The sequence below is a fragment of the Vidua macroura genome, chromosome 3, assembly GCF_024509145.1.
Source record: "Vidua macroura isolate BioBank_ID:100142 chromosome 3, ASM2450914v1, whole genome shotgun sequence".
NCBI classification, from domain to species: Eukaryota; Metazoa; Chordata; class Aves; order Passeriformes; family Viduidae; genus Vidua; species Vidua macroura.
In genome coordinates this window covers 104775542-104792280 of record NC_071573.1, presented here as the reverse complement: position 1 = coordinate 104792280, position 16739 = coordinate 104775542, and positions in this window count along the sequence as shown.

Sequence of the window (16739 nt, the reverse complement as noted above, 5' to 3'; positions counted from 1 at the left end):
TCTTTTATAGACAAGTGCCAGACAGTAGAAAAGGTCACCACTTGCAGCTGGCACAGGTGCAAACAGACCTTTTTAGCTCTTTCCCACTATTGGTTAAACTGAACTGCCTGAATTCACACTGACTGGGCAATGAGAAAAGTACTTGCACAGGCAGGGATCTGTCTGAGCTAAGAAACAGCAAGTTTAGCTAAGATACCAAAGCTAAGAGGTAGCAAATGAATGCTGGGTTTTCTGGAGAATCCATGAGCTTCCATATAAGGGAGCTAAGGAAGCCCCAGACAGGATTGTTTTCTTACTGGGGGAAACTTAGAAAATTAGAGGATTCAAGCAAGGAGAAAACTAATATTAGAGGCTGATAAATGAGAGATTGATAAAATGAAGTGGAAAGAGAGGGACCATGCTACTGAGGGAGAGTGTCATGATACTTGTAAGCACCAAGTTTAAAGACATAAATATATAAGTGAGAGATTTCTATCTCAAATGTGATTTTCCATTGTGTTTATTCTGTCTAAAGGCTTCAGCAATGCAGATTGGATCTGCCTTGAAGACTTCATGTCAGAAACCACATAGTTAAATTATACTTGGAATCAGTTAGCTGAAGAGATGCTCATAATTTCTTCATTGTGTCCTTGCATTTTCAAGAAAAATACAAACATCGACCAAGACAAATTTTCTAAACACAGTTTTGGGGAAAGCAGTGGTTGCTATAGCTAACCATGATTACCATGATAATCCACGTGGATGCCAGCCCACCGGGACAGATAACTGGCCTGAGCCTGGGAAATGGCAAAATCAAAAGTTCTCCTCTTTGAGGTTTCATCTGGCTGCATTTCAGGCTACTACGCAGAGTTTCATTTGTGTCACTCTATATTCGCTATCACATACATGGATGCATAAACTGATCCATTTTAGAAACCCACGCACTGGATGTAAGCACCTCTTTAGAAACCCATGCACTGGATGTAAGCACCTTTTTAGAAACCCATGCACTGGATGTAAGCACCTTGTTTGGAAAGTTTGTTAACTGCATGTTAACTGTAGGAAAATGACTTCAAAATCCAAGCAACACCATAGACAAACTCACCAGAAAGTACCTTATCTCACATTTCAGCAACAAAAGCAAGACTATGTCACTTCCCATTTTATGTGTGAGAAGACACCAGACCATAAAAATCAAATAAGTCTCAGGAAAAAAGCTGGGCTAATGAAAAACTTATGTGAGAAATGAAGAAACTTTGTAGGGCCAAGTACACATTGATTTCAATTTAGATCCTGTGAGTTTTTCCATTAGTTGGCAAAACATTTCTCCAAGCTTTGCCTTGACTAGAAAGTACTGGTTTTAACATGATAATAAGCTTAACATGAGTTTTCAAATCCTTTTCACAGAATTAGAGCTGAAGTAATCAGAACAATATAAGATGTATTTGTCTCTTCTCTTGGTCAGTTAGCAATGTTCAACATGGTGTCAACTAAGTCAAATCTCGGGTGTTCAAAGTTTTGGTTATGACATTGCCTGGAATTTTTTTTTACAGGCTGGGACATTATATTTCCCCATGGATCCCCTGAAGGCTGATGACAGTGTTTTAGTCATGATTTTTTTTGTGGATTTGCACACATTTTCTGAGTATGATGAATTTCCAAACAAATATGATGAGAAGATCTGTATGGAAACTATTTTCTTGTTCCTGAAGAGTTTGTTTAAGACCTTATTGACATGAAAACCTCTGGCTTCATGTACCTGAGAAATTTTGGATCATCTTCATTGTGACCTTGATACTTGTGAATATTAATCATTGACATTCAGTTACATTTGGGCATTTAATTTCATTGACAGTTTCAAAACCACTGTAATATATGGTTGTCAATGTACTTTACCATTGTCTCTTGATGATATGCTCAATTCTGTTTTCACTATCAAAAGTCTGGCCTATGGTTTTAAAGTTGGAGACATTATCATGATTAAATCTGAGGTTGTCCACCATCAATGAGCTGTAGATTCTCATCGATCTATTCACTGAAGCCCATAGCTCCAGTTTGATCTAGAACTGTTTTGGAGTTTTGTTTTGGGATTTTGTTGTGGGTTTGGTTAGTTTATTTATTTATGTAAGAAAATAAACCCAAACCCAGAATTTCTTTTTTTAGCTAGGTAAACTGAAGCCTGGAGAGTTCAAATGGCTTTGGCAAAGCCAATGCACAGGTCATGGCAGAACAAGACCAGCATTCTGATTGTATCCCATATTCTTATTGCCCTGGCAGATGTTCAGATGTCTCAGTGCTTTTCAAAGTATGTGAGTACCACCGACTTTGTGTGATCAATTCAGAAAGCAGGCAACTGAACAAAATTTGAGATGTAACTGAGATAATTCAATAGACTAAGGAAACATAAGAAAATAGTTCAATGCTGCAGCGTGAACAAGAGATGGAGAAGAAGAGAAACAAACTTTGATTTATTGAATTAAAATAACATATTTAGATACATCTTCACTGAATATTCTCCTGGAAAGCTTACTTTGCCTAGCAGTACATTTATTTTTAGTATGGGCTTTTTAACCTTCATTTCTGGCTGTAGGGAGGAGGTAAGAGTATGTTGTATTCATTGAGTTTCTGAATTATTGAATAAAGGATTCCAGTGGTATCCTACCTGACATTTTAAGCATCAGAGCAGATACCCTTCAATTCCAGAGGCTTACAAGGCAGAGGCCTCTCCTGAATTTTTTGTAACCCCTTGCTGAAGTGCTGTGTTGGGCTTTTGAAGCTGAAGGCAAGACAGCAGTGCTGTTAATCTATTTTGTTAGCAGATCACGCTGCCTTCTTCTGTCAGAGGTGGCAATGCTCTGAGCATCATTCTCAAGGTCCTTGCCAGTGCTGCTCCCCGTTGTGTGCTGTCAGTCAATGAAAACAACAGAGAGACGCCTAAAATTATTCACCTAAGTAAGAATATGTAGAGATGGTGGCAGAGCTGGGTGACATTTTCAAGACATCTTATACATGTCTTAAAACTTGCCCTGCATATGCATGTGTTCCTGCTCCTTCTGTCTTGACTTTTCCTGGATGTTGGCAGTGCTCTGCATGATTGCTTTAGGGGTCACAGGAGAGTTCAGAAGCTTGTGGAAGTTGTTTCACAAAAACAACAACAACAAGAAGAGATGAATGATATGAAAAGCAAGTTATGCTGTTTAACCTTTGATTAAAAGCAACAGCCCTTTATTCAAACCCCACAGTCTTTGCCCTTGCTGTACTCAGCATTCAGAAGGGTTTTATGAAGACAGAGGCGTGAAAGGACTCAAAGTTTTCAAAAGTCAAAATTATTATTTCATCTAATTATCTGCCTGAATGCGAATGGGGGTTAGAATAGCAGTGAATGAAGTTAGAGAGCATATCTGCAGAAAGAGAAGGCCCTGCTCTATGGGTTGTCTTCATTCAGTCTACTACATCTACTACTGCAAGTGACCACCTGAGATTTCAAAATCAAATTTGGACCTCTTCAACCTCACAGATTTGGTTGTAAAATTAGTCTATAAGCTAGCTTTTGATAAAAGTGACCAGGAGTGACCTGTGTGAGTTGGCTCTAGTTACAATAAAATTTTGTAGGTCTAAATACAATGTGGTTTATAAAACTAAGGTAAAGGAAAAGGCAGAGTAAGCTGGATGCCAAACAGAAGCAAATCTTAATAGGTTGCTATTGCTTCTACTGCTTCTTTGGCTGTGGAAGTCCAGTGTGGTGAACTGAGTAGGATGGTAGGGCAGAAGGGCAAGAAAAAGGTGGCCAGGACACCAAAATCTCTCCGGGTTTGCATGGAAAAATGAGACATTGATGGCTAGCCCTTTCCATATGGATGCTTTTTCAAGTTCATTTTGGTTGTAGATTTAGATTTAATGAAAGGTGAAAGCCTGAGGTTACCAGAACAGTTAGTGAACCTTCTGCCAATTAAAGGTTTTGCCCCAAAGACCACACCTTGCGGTGGCTGAATTTCACTGCCACCCCTTCCAGAGTGTTTTCCCTCTGCTACCTTGTTATTGTAGTGACGGTGGCACTGTAAATTATAGTCCCAGCTGGATGAAGAACCCTCCTGAACTGATCCTAGTGCTGTTCCCTATAGTATTGCTAATGATTACACAGCTGCCTTGTAGGCATTCTAGAGCATAGGCTCACGGGTCTGCCTCCAGCACAAGTTGCAATAAAGTTTATTTTCATTCAAAACAATATATATTGGGATTATTGTCAGAGTAGCCCCAGAGGCTTGCATAGGAGGTCTAGTAAGCATTGGTAAGAAAATTGGAAGCCTTGAGGTTATTAATGTTGCTAGAACAGCAAGCTTAGTGGCCAGCAGAGGTATAATTTACTTATGTTAGCATCACACAATGGAGCAAGAAAATCAAGTAAGAGGTCAAGAGACTTTAACATAACATAAGATAGATATATAGCCCTGAGCCTTTTAGGCCAGATTCTGAGCTGCTGTAAATCAATGTAGCTTCATGGGAATCAGTGGACCTATGCAGTTTTCAGTGTGCTAAGAATCTGGCCTATACCCTTTATGGAAGTTATCCTAAGATCTGAAATGAATGCAGCAGCAAAAGTCAGTTTTTACTTTTGCTTTGTTTTAAAGCCAACACATGACATTTTTAGCTCAGCTATACATTGGTTTGGAAAGCAAGACTGAAGTTTAACACTTTTGGCAAGGACACATCTCAAAATGGTCATGAAAGAGCTGATGAGATTCCATCAATGCACATTAGCTAATAGAGAGAAAACGTAAGTAGATGCAGAAGGAGCAAATATCTGGTTTTAACTGGTTAGTAACCGAAGTTCAGGTAGCATACAGTCTTTTTGCTTGCAGCTGCGGATTCCAGTCTATGAAACAGCAGTTCATGTTCCTATTTATAAAAACCAGTTTGACCAAAAATGTAACATCAGCTTTTGGAGATTTAAGTGACATGAAAGTGTGCTTTGAATTCATGCCAGGGGATAGAGTAAGAAAGCTGACAGAGATAGCAGAGAGTATGAGGAAGACACAGATGAGTAAAATGCATGCACCATTGACTCACAAATACACAAGAGTTGGTCCTTCTTGGTAGATATAGATCTAAGCCACAACTTTTATTCCTAGATTGCAGTCCAAGTCTATGCATCAGTGCAGTCCCAGAGGTGTTGGAGTTTCAGAGACCACAGAGGAGGTTGTGTCTAGTGTTTTTTTCAGAATAATTTGTGGCAACTCATAAATGTAAATCCTATGATAACACTTGAATTTCTAACAGACACTTCACCCTTCGGTAGTACTGCCTTCTGTTCTCAGGAAGTTCTTACATTTACTGATTTATCACAGTTACATATAGTACCTGCCAAAGGAAGAAGCTTTTACTACATTTCTCTGATGAAAAATTTAATATGGAGTGCAAAGAAATTGAAGAAGTATAAATATTTTTCTGAAGGGAGGGATCAGCCTGTTAAACAATCAATTCACTTTTCCTACATATCTGTAAGGACTTGAGCTACTTAAGTGTCCTATTTTTTTATGCTCTCTAGTTATTCTTGTCCTTTGTTTAGACAAAGACCTGACTCCAGCTGACCTATGAGGAGAAGCTTAGCAGCTGTCATTTGCATTAATATATCAGTGTTTTGAATATTTGTATCTGTCAAAGTCTGAGTTTCATAACTGATCTGACAGTAACAGCCTTCAATACATGTACTTTTTCTTGGCCCTGGAGATTAATTAAGTCACATCTTCCAGGTCAATGAGGTATTAAAAATTTGAGATACTACTTTTCTTTCAAATAAGATACTTAAAAACTGGATCAGACGGGGATTTAACAGGTCAGAATTGAGAGGGCTTATAGCATTTTGTCCATTCCAAATCCTGTGTTTAAAAAAAAGTTTCAAGTTTAAAGTAAAGGTGATATACCCTGTGCTGAGAGCAGACAAGGGAATAGGAGCTAACAAAAGTGAGTAACAGCTTTCTACACAGCATTCTCTTCCTCCCTCCTTTACTTCAACTCTCTGTGAATCAGTTTATTCCCAGGTGTGCTTCCATACAGCTTTTCTGGCCAGCAAGAACTGGAATCCTCACATGTCCCTTCTGTTTGATTTCTCTGCGTTTGCTCTCAGTAAATAGAAATGAAGTCTGAGAGAGCTAAACCACTTCCATCAAGTCAGGTTTGGCTCTCCTCTCCTACCTGCCTACCACAGCAGCACTGCTGTGGGCTGCTCCCTCCCCAGCAGCAGCAGCAGCAGCAGCAGCAGCAGCAGCAGTGCAGCTGCTCTGCTGCTGGCAGAGTTCACAAATCATCAGGCTCATTAACACAAACTGAACTCGACTGTGACTCAAATTGATATACCAGAGAGTCAACTGCAGTTGCTGGGGAACCAAACACTCCAACTGTTCTGTTGCCACCACTGCTGCTGGGGAGGAAACCTCTGGGCAGAGAGCTGGGACAGAAAGCTGAAGAGCATGACTTCTTAGGTTACACCAAACTGGACCACCACAGAGTCTTTGGAAGTTCCTTCTGTCACTGTCTGAGTTGCCCTGGAACAGGGTTATAAAGCATGTGTGAGGCCAAGGAAATCTGTTCTTTCATGCTCCTTTGCATGGTAACTGAAAACCCGCAGCTTTACTCAACCATCTCCTCAGAGTATTTGTGCTCTCTGGAAGGGGAACTGCCTTCCAGAAGCCAGTCTTGGTGACAACAGACCAACTGGCATGCTTGTAACCCTTTGTTTTTATGTGGGAAGCCTGCCAGGCTGATCAGAATCTAAATTTAACTATGCTGCTTCAGGTATTGTGAAAACAGTGTGTTTCTGGACCACTGGATGCTGGGCAGTGAGCCACCTCAAGGACCAGGAGCCAGAACCTTGTCTGTTGGCATGTTCTGTGGAAAGCATATAGCTGATTCTTTCTTGGCCATTTATCTCCTGTTCCAATCAAGGGGCAGAAGTTTGAAGTGTTAACCCTTCCAGATATTTAGGAGGGGGTGCCACAGGTATGCATTGACTATTTCAGAATAAAAAGATTAGCCCACTCTTCCTGTTTAAGGATGGAAACCACTGGTCAGGATGCAAACCCTACCTGCATGACATATGAGGGTTTGTTTTCTCTGATCTCAGTGAGTTTTTGCTTGTTGTTACTTAAGAAGAACCTGACCCACAGTCCTCCAGAGCTGTGAGGATGGGATCAGTTCCCTACACTATGTTACAAGCATCTCTTGATGACTCCCAAAGCACTTGCAAACACAAAAGAGCATAAAATATGAGATGAATGGGAAGCTTGAACAAAACAAAAATTGTAAACCTTTAGGCAGAATTTCTCTCTGGGGATTTCAGAGTCTCCTGGTACTCATAGGTGAAGATCACATGGCCAGTGAGGATCACAGAACATGTCACAGCAAGATAAAAACATAAGCATGATTCCTCTGTTATTTTAGCTAAACCAGGAACAAATTTGGCACCATTTGATTCTGGCCTTTCAGCTCTGAGACAGGGCAATAGCAGTGTTCATGCCAGCTGGCTATCTGCTCTGCAAGAGTCAACAAATTTCTTGACATGCGATGTCCTTATATCTCATTTGTTGATTGCAGCAGTGAAATATTTATGAACTGCCATCAGTGTCCAGCTTTTCAGTTTTGACCCAGTAAAGGATAAATATGGGACAATTTGCCTTTGGCCTTTCACTTTGGCCAGTGACCAGCTTTCTGTCTGTTTGTGGTTTCAACTGGATGGGGAAACAAACATCCCCTAGGTAAAACCCTTTCCATATCTATGACTTACTCCAGAAATAAATGATTTTAAAACCAAACACATCGAGTGAGAAACAAATCCCACACAGTTGTCCAATGGCCTTTGACCTCCTGGTGGCTTGATGCCATCTGGCTGCCAGCTGGCTACTTCACTACATGAGGAAATAAGTTTCTCACAGACAACGCTCCCTTCCACTTTTAGCCGTACCAAAAAAGAAAAAGCTAACACACCTTTCCTATAGCACCCTTTCATTCCATAAAAGGGAGAAATGTGACACAGGTGGCTGCTGAACTTTCAACTCTGAGTGGCAAACTACCAACTAGCTACTGCTGGACTACACACTCCCACAGCAAAACAAAATGTTGCTTGGGCAAATAATTGTACTAGTCTTCCACTTGAAAAAAAGTACTCAAAAATTGAGAGAGAGTAAATAAATAAAAGAAGAAATCAAATATAGTGAGAGATATTGCAGGCTTTTTGTACGTGTTAAGCCATAAGTAAATATGCATACTTTTTAGCAAATATGTGAACAGCTAGACTTTATATACAGACTCTGAAAAAGGGTTTCTGCTTTTTGCAAAAAGAGATAGGAAGAGAAGGATTTTTACTTTGCAGCAAAAATAGTTCTGCCTGATTCAGGAGGCATTTGCCTAGTTCATGGAAGCAGAGCAAATGTGTATTGTCAGGAATGGTCACATAATCTTCCTGACCCTCCCAGCTGTCTACCAAAATCCGGGACCCGTGAGAAGGATTGGAATGCCTCCAAGAACTGAAGGAAAGAGACCCTGGGTATAGTTCTCAGGCAGGTGGTGACAGGGGCTCCTGGGATTCCAGTGCTAGGTGCGATAAGGCTGGGCTAGGCAGGCAGCTGGATTGGAGGGCAATGTGCTGCTGCAGCTCATTTCCTTCCACAGACTGGTGCTGCAATTATCCAACAGTCCCCATATCAACATGTGCACTCATGACTCATGAGATAGGTCCAGCACGGGAAATGCATCTATATTGCTGAAGAGCAATTGAACACCTTTATATTACCCATGTGATGCTAAGACTTCATCTAAATTTCATATTCTTTCTTTCTCTCTTTCTTTCTTCCTTCCTTTCATCCTTTCTTCCTTCCTTCCTTCTTTTCATTTCTTCTTTCCTTTCCTTTGTTTTTCTCCAGTGGTACAGAAAACCAAGTGTATCTAAGCAGCATTAGCTGTTATAATTCAAATAATTTTTAACCCCACTGTAACCCTAGAATTTCCCCTTTCTTAAAATTCTGTTCCCTTTTCCATTCAGTGACCTCTATAGTGCATGATGTCCACAGACAATGAGTGTCTCCCCAGCCTCCCTACTCTCTGCCTGCCTAAGGAGATTCTAAGGGTTGCAAGAGATGTGATTCTGCCAGTCTACTTTCTCCATGACAGATTCTCTTCCATCCTGTCATTTACATTTACAGCCTGACTCCAAGCCTGTTTATAGCCGAGAACTCTTTTCATTTACTTCAGTGGGCTTCGAATCAAGTCTTTATAAACCACACATGTACCCAACAGGTATTTATTAACATGAGCTGGCCATGCACTCTATGCCATGAGTGTGGAAAAAACTAACAATAACTTTACAATTACCCACCTAAGCCCTCTAACAGGCTCCAAAGGCATGTCTCTTCGCCAAGCAAGCATTGAATCAAGTTTGACATTTCTAGGGTAAATCATTTTTGTGTTCTAAAATCCAAAAAAAAAAGGTTAGGAAAAAGTCCAAAGAGTGAGAACATCCCCATTTTTGGACAATAATATCATCCAAATGTCCTATCCAAATGGCTTCAAATGTTCCAGAAACAAATGTGTATTCTGGGACAAGACCACTGAATGCTAGGTAAAATTACAGGTGATTCTGCTTGAGGTTGGCAAGATTAAGCAAGAAGTAAAATGGAATTAACAATCCTACAATTTCTTTAATTACTTATGAAGATATTAGTGTTACTCACAGTCTTTCCAGAACGATGAGACATTTTTATGTATTGACTTTACATACAGAGATTTCAGTTCTTTCACAGGCTGTGTCTTAATTTATTAATTTTTGAGTTGTTGGGCATGAAATCTGATGTTATTTTTTAGTCCCTTCTTGAACTGAATTGGTGGAGCCTGAATTATCAGAGAGGACAACCCACTGGACTTGGAAAACCCTCAACTCGCTGTGCAGGTGAGGTGTCACAAAGGACTTTCCACATTTTATCAGATGATAACTCTAAGCCAAAAAGTTTGGATCCAGACCCAGATAAAAAGTGCCTCCAAGGACAAATCTGAAGAACTCCAGCATTTCCATCCAAGCCAATTTCTACCTGTGATGTAAGACAAGGTTATTTCCATTAATGTTTAAGTTTTGCATCATCTGTTCTCTCATGCTTTAACTTTTTTTTACTTTCAGCAGCAAATCAATCATCATAATACTAGCGAAAGCTTGATTTTGTCATGTACATGTTATAGCTCAGGGTGGATTGTCCTGGTGAAATACATATCTCTGAGAAAGCACTTTGGAGGCAAATATCTGCTAACACATAGTTTTGTCTTGTTCACTAAGGCCCAAATTTTTTAAAAGTAAATGTCAAAGTTGGAGTTTTCCAAGTCCTATGCTGGTATTTACATGAGTGTAAGTGTCTTGCTTAAAAAAAAAAAAGCTCAGTTACCCTGTGTCCATCTTCAGCAGTTCTTTTTGAAGCTCATGGCTGAAATAATTCTTAGCACTGTCCAAAGATCGAGGTAACCTTTCCTTCATTTGCTGGACATGTATCTTGGTCATTTCTTCTGCTGCTGCTTTAGAAACTGTGTAGTTGCAAGGGTTAAACACAGGACTGTAAATTCACAGATGTGCAAATACATATTTTTTGGCATGTTAAATGCACTAGGCAACTTCTGCGTGTTTGTGCTTTGAGTAAGGAGGCCACCTGCTTCTAGTGTTACAGGAATATGTTGGCTTGTGGAAAGGCAGAAACCATTTTTTACTAATTTAATAATTTCTGTATCTTATCCAAATGCCAAGAGACTGCTTCCATGCCAAGAGATGCCATGATTAACTTGAAGTTCTGATGACATATTAAAAAACAAACAAAACAAAAGCATTCCGAAGTCACCTTCCTGTTTGGTCCAAATAACTTTATTCCTAGTGATGGGAAAATGGGTATTGGATGAAAGAAATGGTAAATAGGAAACAATCGTTTGCTTGGATTCCCAAGGCGGTGTCTGGGTAAGGTGATGTTTGCTGGGTAGGCACAGTTGACTACTTGGCACTGGTGCATGGAATAGCAAACACATGCAGCAGTTAAAATCAAGCTTGCATTAATGATTTCATTGCCTGAACTAAATTTGTAATGTAAATCATTCAGAGGTGCTCTAAGGCATTTCTATTCTTAGAAGAAAATCACAAACTGGAAAGTACGTCACCTTTGCAATCAGCACCCCCTTTAGCCTGTAATGTGGAACACATGGTGGTTGAAGAGGTTACAGTGTTACAGAAATGTCATTACAGAATTTCTCTGTGTTAACATGTATCATCTGTCACATAATTGTTTGTTTTACAACCCATACCTATAATGGGCTAAGTGGGGACTATTTATATCAGTTAACAATGAGTGCCTTTAATTAGTATTTCATGCAACTGGAACATGTTAAAGATTCTGACACAAATCTGGCTTGGGTTGCTAAATTCCATATGAATTTCATTATGAAATTGCTAAGACATTACAGTTGCTCAGGTATTGAGGTTTATAAGTGCACTTCATCTGTTACAAAGCCCGAGCAAGTAAGTCACACACACGCTAAAGAAAAATCTTCAGAACAACAGCTTGGTATCTGACACAGTTGAATGAGAGTTTAAAGCAAGAAAGATGAAAATCTTTTATTATTTGAAATGTGCCTGTATTTGCTCTAAAACTGCAAATCTGCTAACATCTACACAGCTGAAGCATTATATAGAATGGAAAAGATTAAGACAATGAAAAATCAGATTGTACATAAAATTGATAAAGAAAATTTTTCAGAGATGGACCAGCCAGCAAAGAGCTGTTGGCAGACTGTAGAATGCAAACATGGTGTTTTGCTAATGGTTGATACTGAGAGCTTGCAAACACGTCCTATTCCTTCCAAGTGATATCAAAGCAAAATATTTATCCTGAGACCCTCATTCCCAGCCCAAGCTCTTCTCAGTGACTGAGGTGGCCAATGGGACATTTCAGTTCACACTTAAGGAGACCCTCAGCCCCTGTGGGACTCTCATCCATGGGCCCTCATGAATTTGCAGCATGAAGAATGTGTCAAGGAGCAGTGTAACATCCAGAGAGTGATGGGAGAGGAAAATGTGCCTGTGGTTACCTTTTTAAAATGTGGGTGTTGTCACAGTCCTTTAGACTGATCGAAAGAACATGCTAGAATCAGGCTTATGTCAAAATTAAAACAGTTCAGGAGATTAGGAGTGGGAGAGCAAAGGATGACAGGAAATCCCAGCAGCTTCATGCCTCCACGTTATTCTTCTCAGATGTTGTGGCTGAGGCTCCATTCCTCTGTGTGCCTCAGTTCCTGAACCTAACACTGTTTTTTCCCTTCCATACCTATTATTAAACTTGCAAATGTATGTTGCAATGACACAGTGACTGAACAGCTGGCTCTCCAGAACCTTTTCAAAGCTTTGAGATTTTGAGATTCTGAACAAGGAAAGAGAAGCAGCTCAGGATTTCTCATTTTTGTCCTCTTCCACTTGTATCAGCTACCCTTATCAGTGCCTACAGTATTGTTTAAAGCATTTTCTGACTGGCAATGACATTATAATGAAATTATTTTACAGATGCTTTAAATGAAACTTTTTGGTTGATACTGATATAATAATTAATATACAAATAAAATATTTTTATTAATGGAATACCAGAAGATAGTAATTATTCTAAAGAAACTCACTCTAGCTTCTTGTGAAATTACTAATTCAGTGTCCAGCAACAAGCCTTGTCATATAGCTGTTTATTTACCTTCAATTTTCATAGGCAAAAACCCATTTGTCATTTTAACTTTTCCTCACAGAGCACGTTAGCTGTCCTGTTCCCACAGAGTGAGGTTGGCAATAGGAAATATCTTCATGATTTGTTACCTTTGTTAAGAGAGAGGATCTGATTTCTGAAATATGTTTTCAGTATTCCAGATAGCAGTAAAGCAAGTCCTCTTTCTATTCACCCAATTCTTAGTGAAACATCTTGAAGATTTCGGTTTGAGGTAGCCAGAAAATATTTTTAACAAAAAAATCATAAACAATTGTGGGGGGGAGATTATTCCATAATCCTCATCTGATTATTGCCTTTGATATCCACTTTTCCTCTTGGATTTATTTAAACTTATATTTTACTTAAATGTACTCTTTTTTTAAACTACATTTTTCATGAAGAACTATAACAGGGATTCTTACCAAAGTCCTCAGGCATAGGACATCATAAGAAATAATATCCAGGCTCTGTGTGTGGAAGTAGATAGGAATTTGAAGCACATCAGCTGCAATGTCAGCTGAGATGACATATCAAAATATCTGAAATCAAATAGTCTGAATTGTGTGAAAGAGAGATTTTTGTTGGTGATTTTCAGATATATCCTTTTTTTTTGTCTTCTCTGTCCTCTCCCCTCAGAAATAATTTTCTCTCAAAATTTATTTTATAATTGATTATCTCTTTACTCTTGTTACTTTGGAAAACAATAAAACTCCTTCCAGGCACTTATGAAAGAAAAGTCCCTTCTCAGAAGAAATCTGGAGAATGCATCTTGATAAAAGACAAATTCTTTGAAAATGGGAGGGAATCTAGACAATATGAAATATACATATGAATATACCTCTATATCTGTCCATGGCATGAGTACAGTTTTTAAAAGTTTTAGAATGAAGATATACAAACAGACACTGGTTAGGTGATTTTTGGGTACTGAAAAAGTATTTCCCATGGGAGGTCAATTTGAGTATAGTATGTTGAAGGAATAGAGATCATAAAAAAAAAAAATGGTGAGAAATCATGCAGCTGATTTGGAAGACAGGGTTACAGGGCAGCATCATGTCCTGTCCCCTTACAATCCGATGAAGATTATGGGTGAGGAAGAACATGTTTGTTCAATGAGGATTTTACTGCAAACTTTGTAGGGAGTTACACTAGCAAAACATAATTTCTGGAGCACTGGGGGCTTTTAAGAGTTCCTTGTTGGTCTCAGCAAAGCATTTGTGCCCCAGGGAAGAGATTCAAGATATGATTCATCACCACATTGTACTGTGCTTTCACTGTGCTCTGTCACCCATAGGAAGAGCAGTTCTACCCTGACAAGTGAGCTGGAATTGTACAGAAGTATCTGGCTTGACACTGCCAGGACTGCTGCCCAGTTTTGGCTGTGCCCTTGTGAGTGCTGGTATTGAAATATTGTTATAGCATAAGGCATTTCTATCCTTCCACATTGTCTGCCCTATTTTTTTTTTCTCTTCTATGTGTGTGGTTACTTGAGATTTTGTACCTCTGATGTGAACACCCTTCCACACATCTCAAAAGCCACTGGAAATATAATGTGAACAGTAGTTTGTAAATTAAATATGCTTAAGTAGCAGAAAACTGCAGTAACTAAGGGTGATATATGGACTTGGAAGACTAAATCTAACTTTGTGGATTCAATTATAATTACAGCTGTATTAGCTGGCACATTGGCAAGACAAACCTGCCAAGACTGGCTTACTAGAAACTGAAGGAAGGCTGACCACATCATCAAAGAATAGCTCTCTGATGACATCGTACCTGCAGCTCTCCAGCTGATGGCCCACAGGTCCAGCTGAAGACACTAGCTGGTTTTTTGGGAGGCATCAAACAGAAGGGATGATGGTTTGCTGCCAGGGTCAATGGCAAGAGGGATGTTTCCCCTTAGCAAGTTTAGGGAAGTCTCCAGAACAAAGAAGGGGAAATTACAAAAATATATTGGATTTTGGAGGTGTCAGAGCCAGGTTACAGTTACTTATTAGGGAGGAAAGGTTCAGAAATGCAGTGCTTAACACTCTCCAGCTCTGCTAAAGTATTTATGAAGAGCTAACTATAATTAGAAATCCAAATTTAAAAAATGGTAAACCAAAAATTTACTTTAAAAGTGGGCAGATGGCCAACACTTTTTACTGAGCAGCACTGGAATGTTAATGCAGAACATACGCAAAACTGTTATGAAAAAAAATACACCTCTTTAATGCTAATATTCAAATAGAATGAATGATAATTGCATTAGGCACCAATTGGGAGTCAGCATTGGTCTCTGAAAACTGGAAATCCACTATATGTTACAGGATAAATTGGTACTGACAGATAGAGCCAGATTGAGAAATTTTTTTTCAGGAAAAAAAATTTTGAAAGGGAGGAGAAAACACAATTTTTCTTGCAGAATGAATGAAACTGTTTTGTTAGTTAGTAAGAACTAGAATAATACCTGTCTATTTTTACATTTTTTTTTAAGTGCCTTTGATCTAAAATGCATGTGATATGTATAACCTCATGCCAAATACTGGAATTTGTGAATAATCTGCATAACTGCTTTCCCAACTTGGTTCATCCATTTTGTTAAAGTTTAAGAAAATAATCACCTAAATCACTGGCCTGATTTTGTCTCTCCTGGGGAGGGACACCTACCCATGTGGAATCATAGGGAGAATTTATGGTGGGTGAATTGTAATGATCTGATCTAGAATTTACCCAGAACCTGAGGTGAATAGAACAAGGCTTTCCAGGCACCTATTTCACTTAGTGATCACTATTTCTCTGTGGTGGTCTTGATGATGAGCAGCCAAAATCACTAGGGTGAGAATTAATGTAAAATATTTCAAACCCTGAATGCAAAGCATACTGCTATACTTTGGCAACAGCCACATCAGAAAGGCTCTATTGAATCAGAATTCTTGGTAGTGGTTTCTCCTGAGTGAAGGGGATCCCATTACAAAGAGTTGTGGCACAAAGCCCAGAGAGGAAACCTTTGCTGGGTTTATGCTACTTCTCTCCAGAACCAGCCCGAGCGTCTCTGCATCCTGCTTCTGGAAAGGACAACCCGTGTGAATGACTCTGGCAGTCACTACTTTTGCCTCTGTCTCCATCTACTTTTTGCTCTTGTTAGAGCTAAAAGTTAAGCTGGTTATGGAAAGGACAAAGAGGATCTGTGTGCATGGAAGGAAAGGATTTAATACAGAGGATGTGCTTTTCAGGTGAGTCAGGAGAATATCAAGTCAAGAGCTAAAGGGGGAAGGAGATCAAACTGTTACTTTTTTAAAATGAAATTGTGACACTCAAGATGAAACACTAATCTTCTTCATATCACTGAAAAAATGCACAGTGAATTCTCATCTTGAATTTAGGTCCGGGCCTGCATCCACCAAAATCCATAGGAAAACTAAGAAAAATACAAAGGAAAGCAAGAGAAGTGATCAGAGATATGGAACAGTAGTAACACAATGAAACACAGAAACCAGAAAAAACTCATCTGGGAGAGGATATAAAATCATGTTCTCTGTGAAATTTAGGTGCATGAAATAATTTGTTCACTAGAAGAGGAAATATTTCATTTTTATTTCAAAAATAGAAGTATCAGGTAAAAGTTTCAGTTGGCAGATTGAAGACAAGTTTTTTCATACTATTCACAATACAATAGTGGAATTCAGGTCTAGTGGCTAGACATGCCAAAAGACAAGGGGGGTTCAAAAACTGGTGAGGCTCATCCACTGAAGAGAGTTACTGCAAGGGTTATTAAGCACAAAGGTGTTGCCCCTAATTTTGTAAGTTCTTAATTCTCTCATGGCTGGAACCGAGGGAAGCTGGCTGGACAAACAGCACTTTGTGTTACCCTGTTGGTTCTATTTTTCCCAGATTTCCTTTACTGTCAGAAGAACTCTGCTGGACTGAACACACTTTGATCCAATCAAATACTGCTTTTTCCGATGTTCTCACCTTGGTTTTTGCGTAGCTGTGTGCACACAGTCTACCTGGGAAAGACAG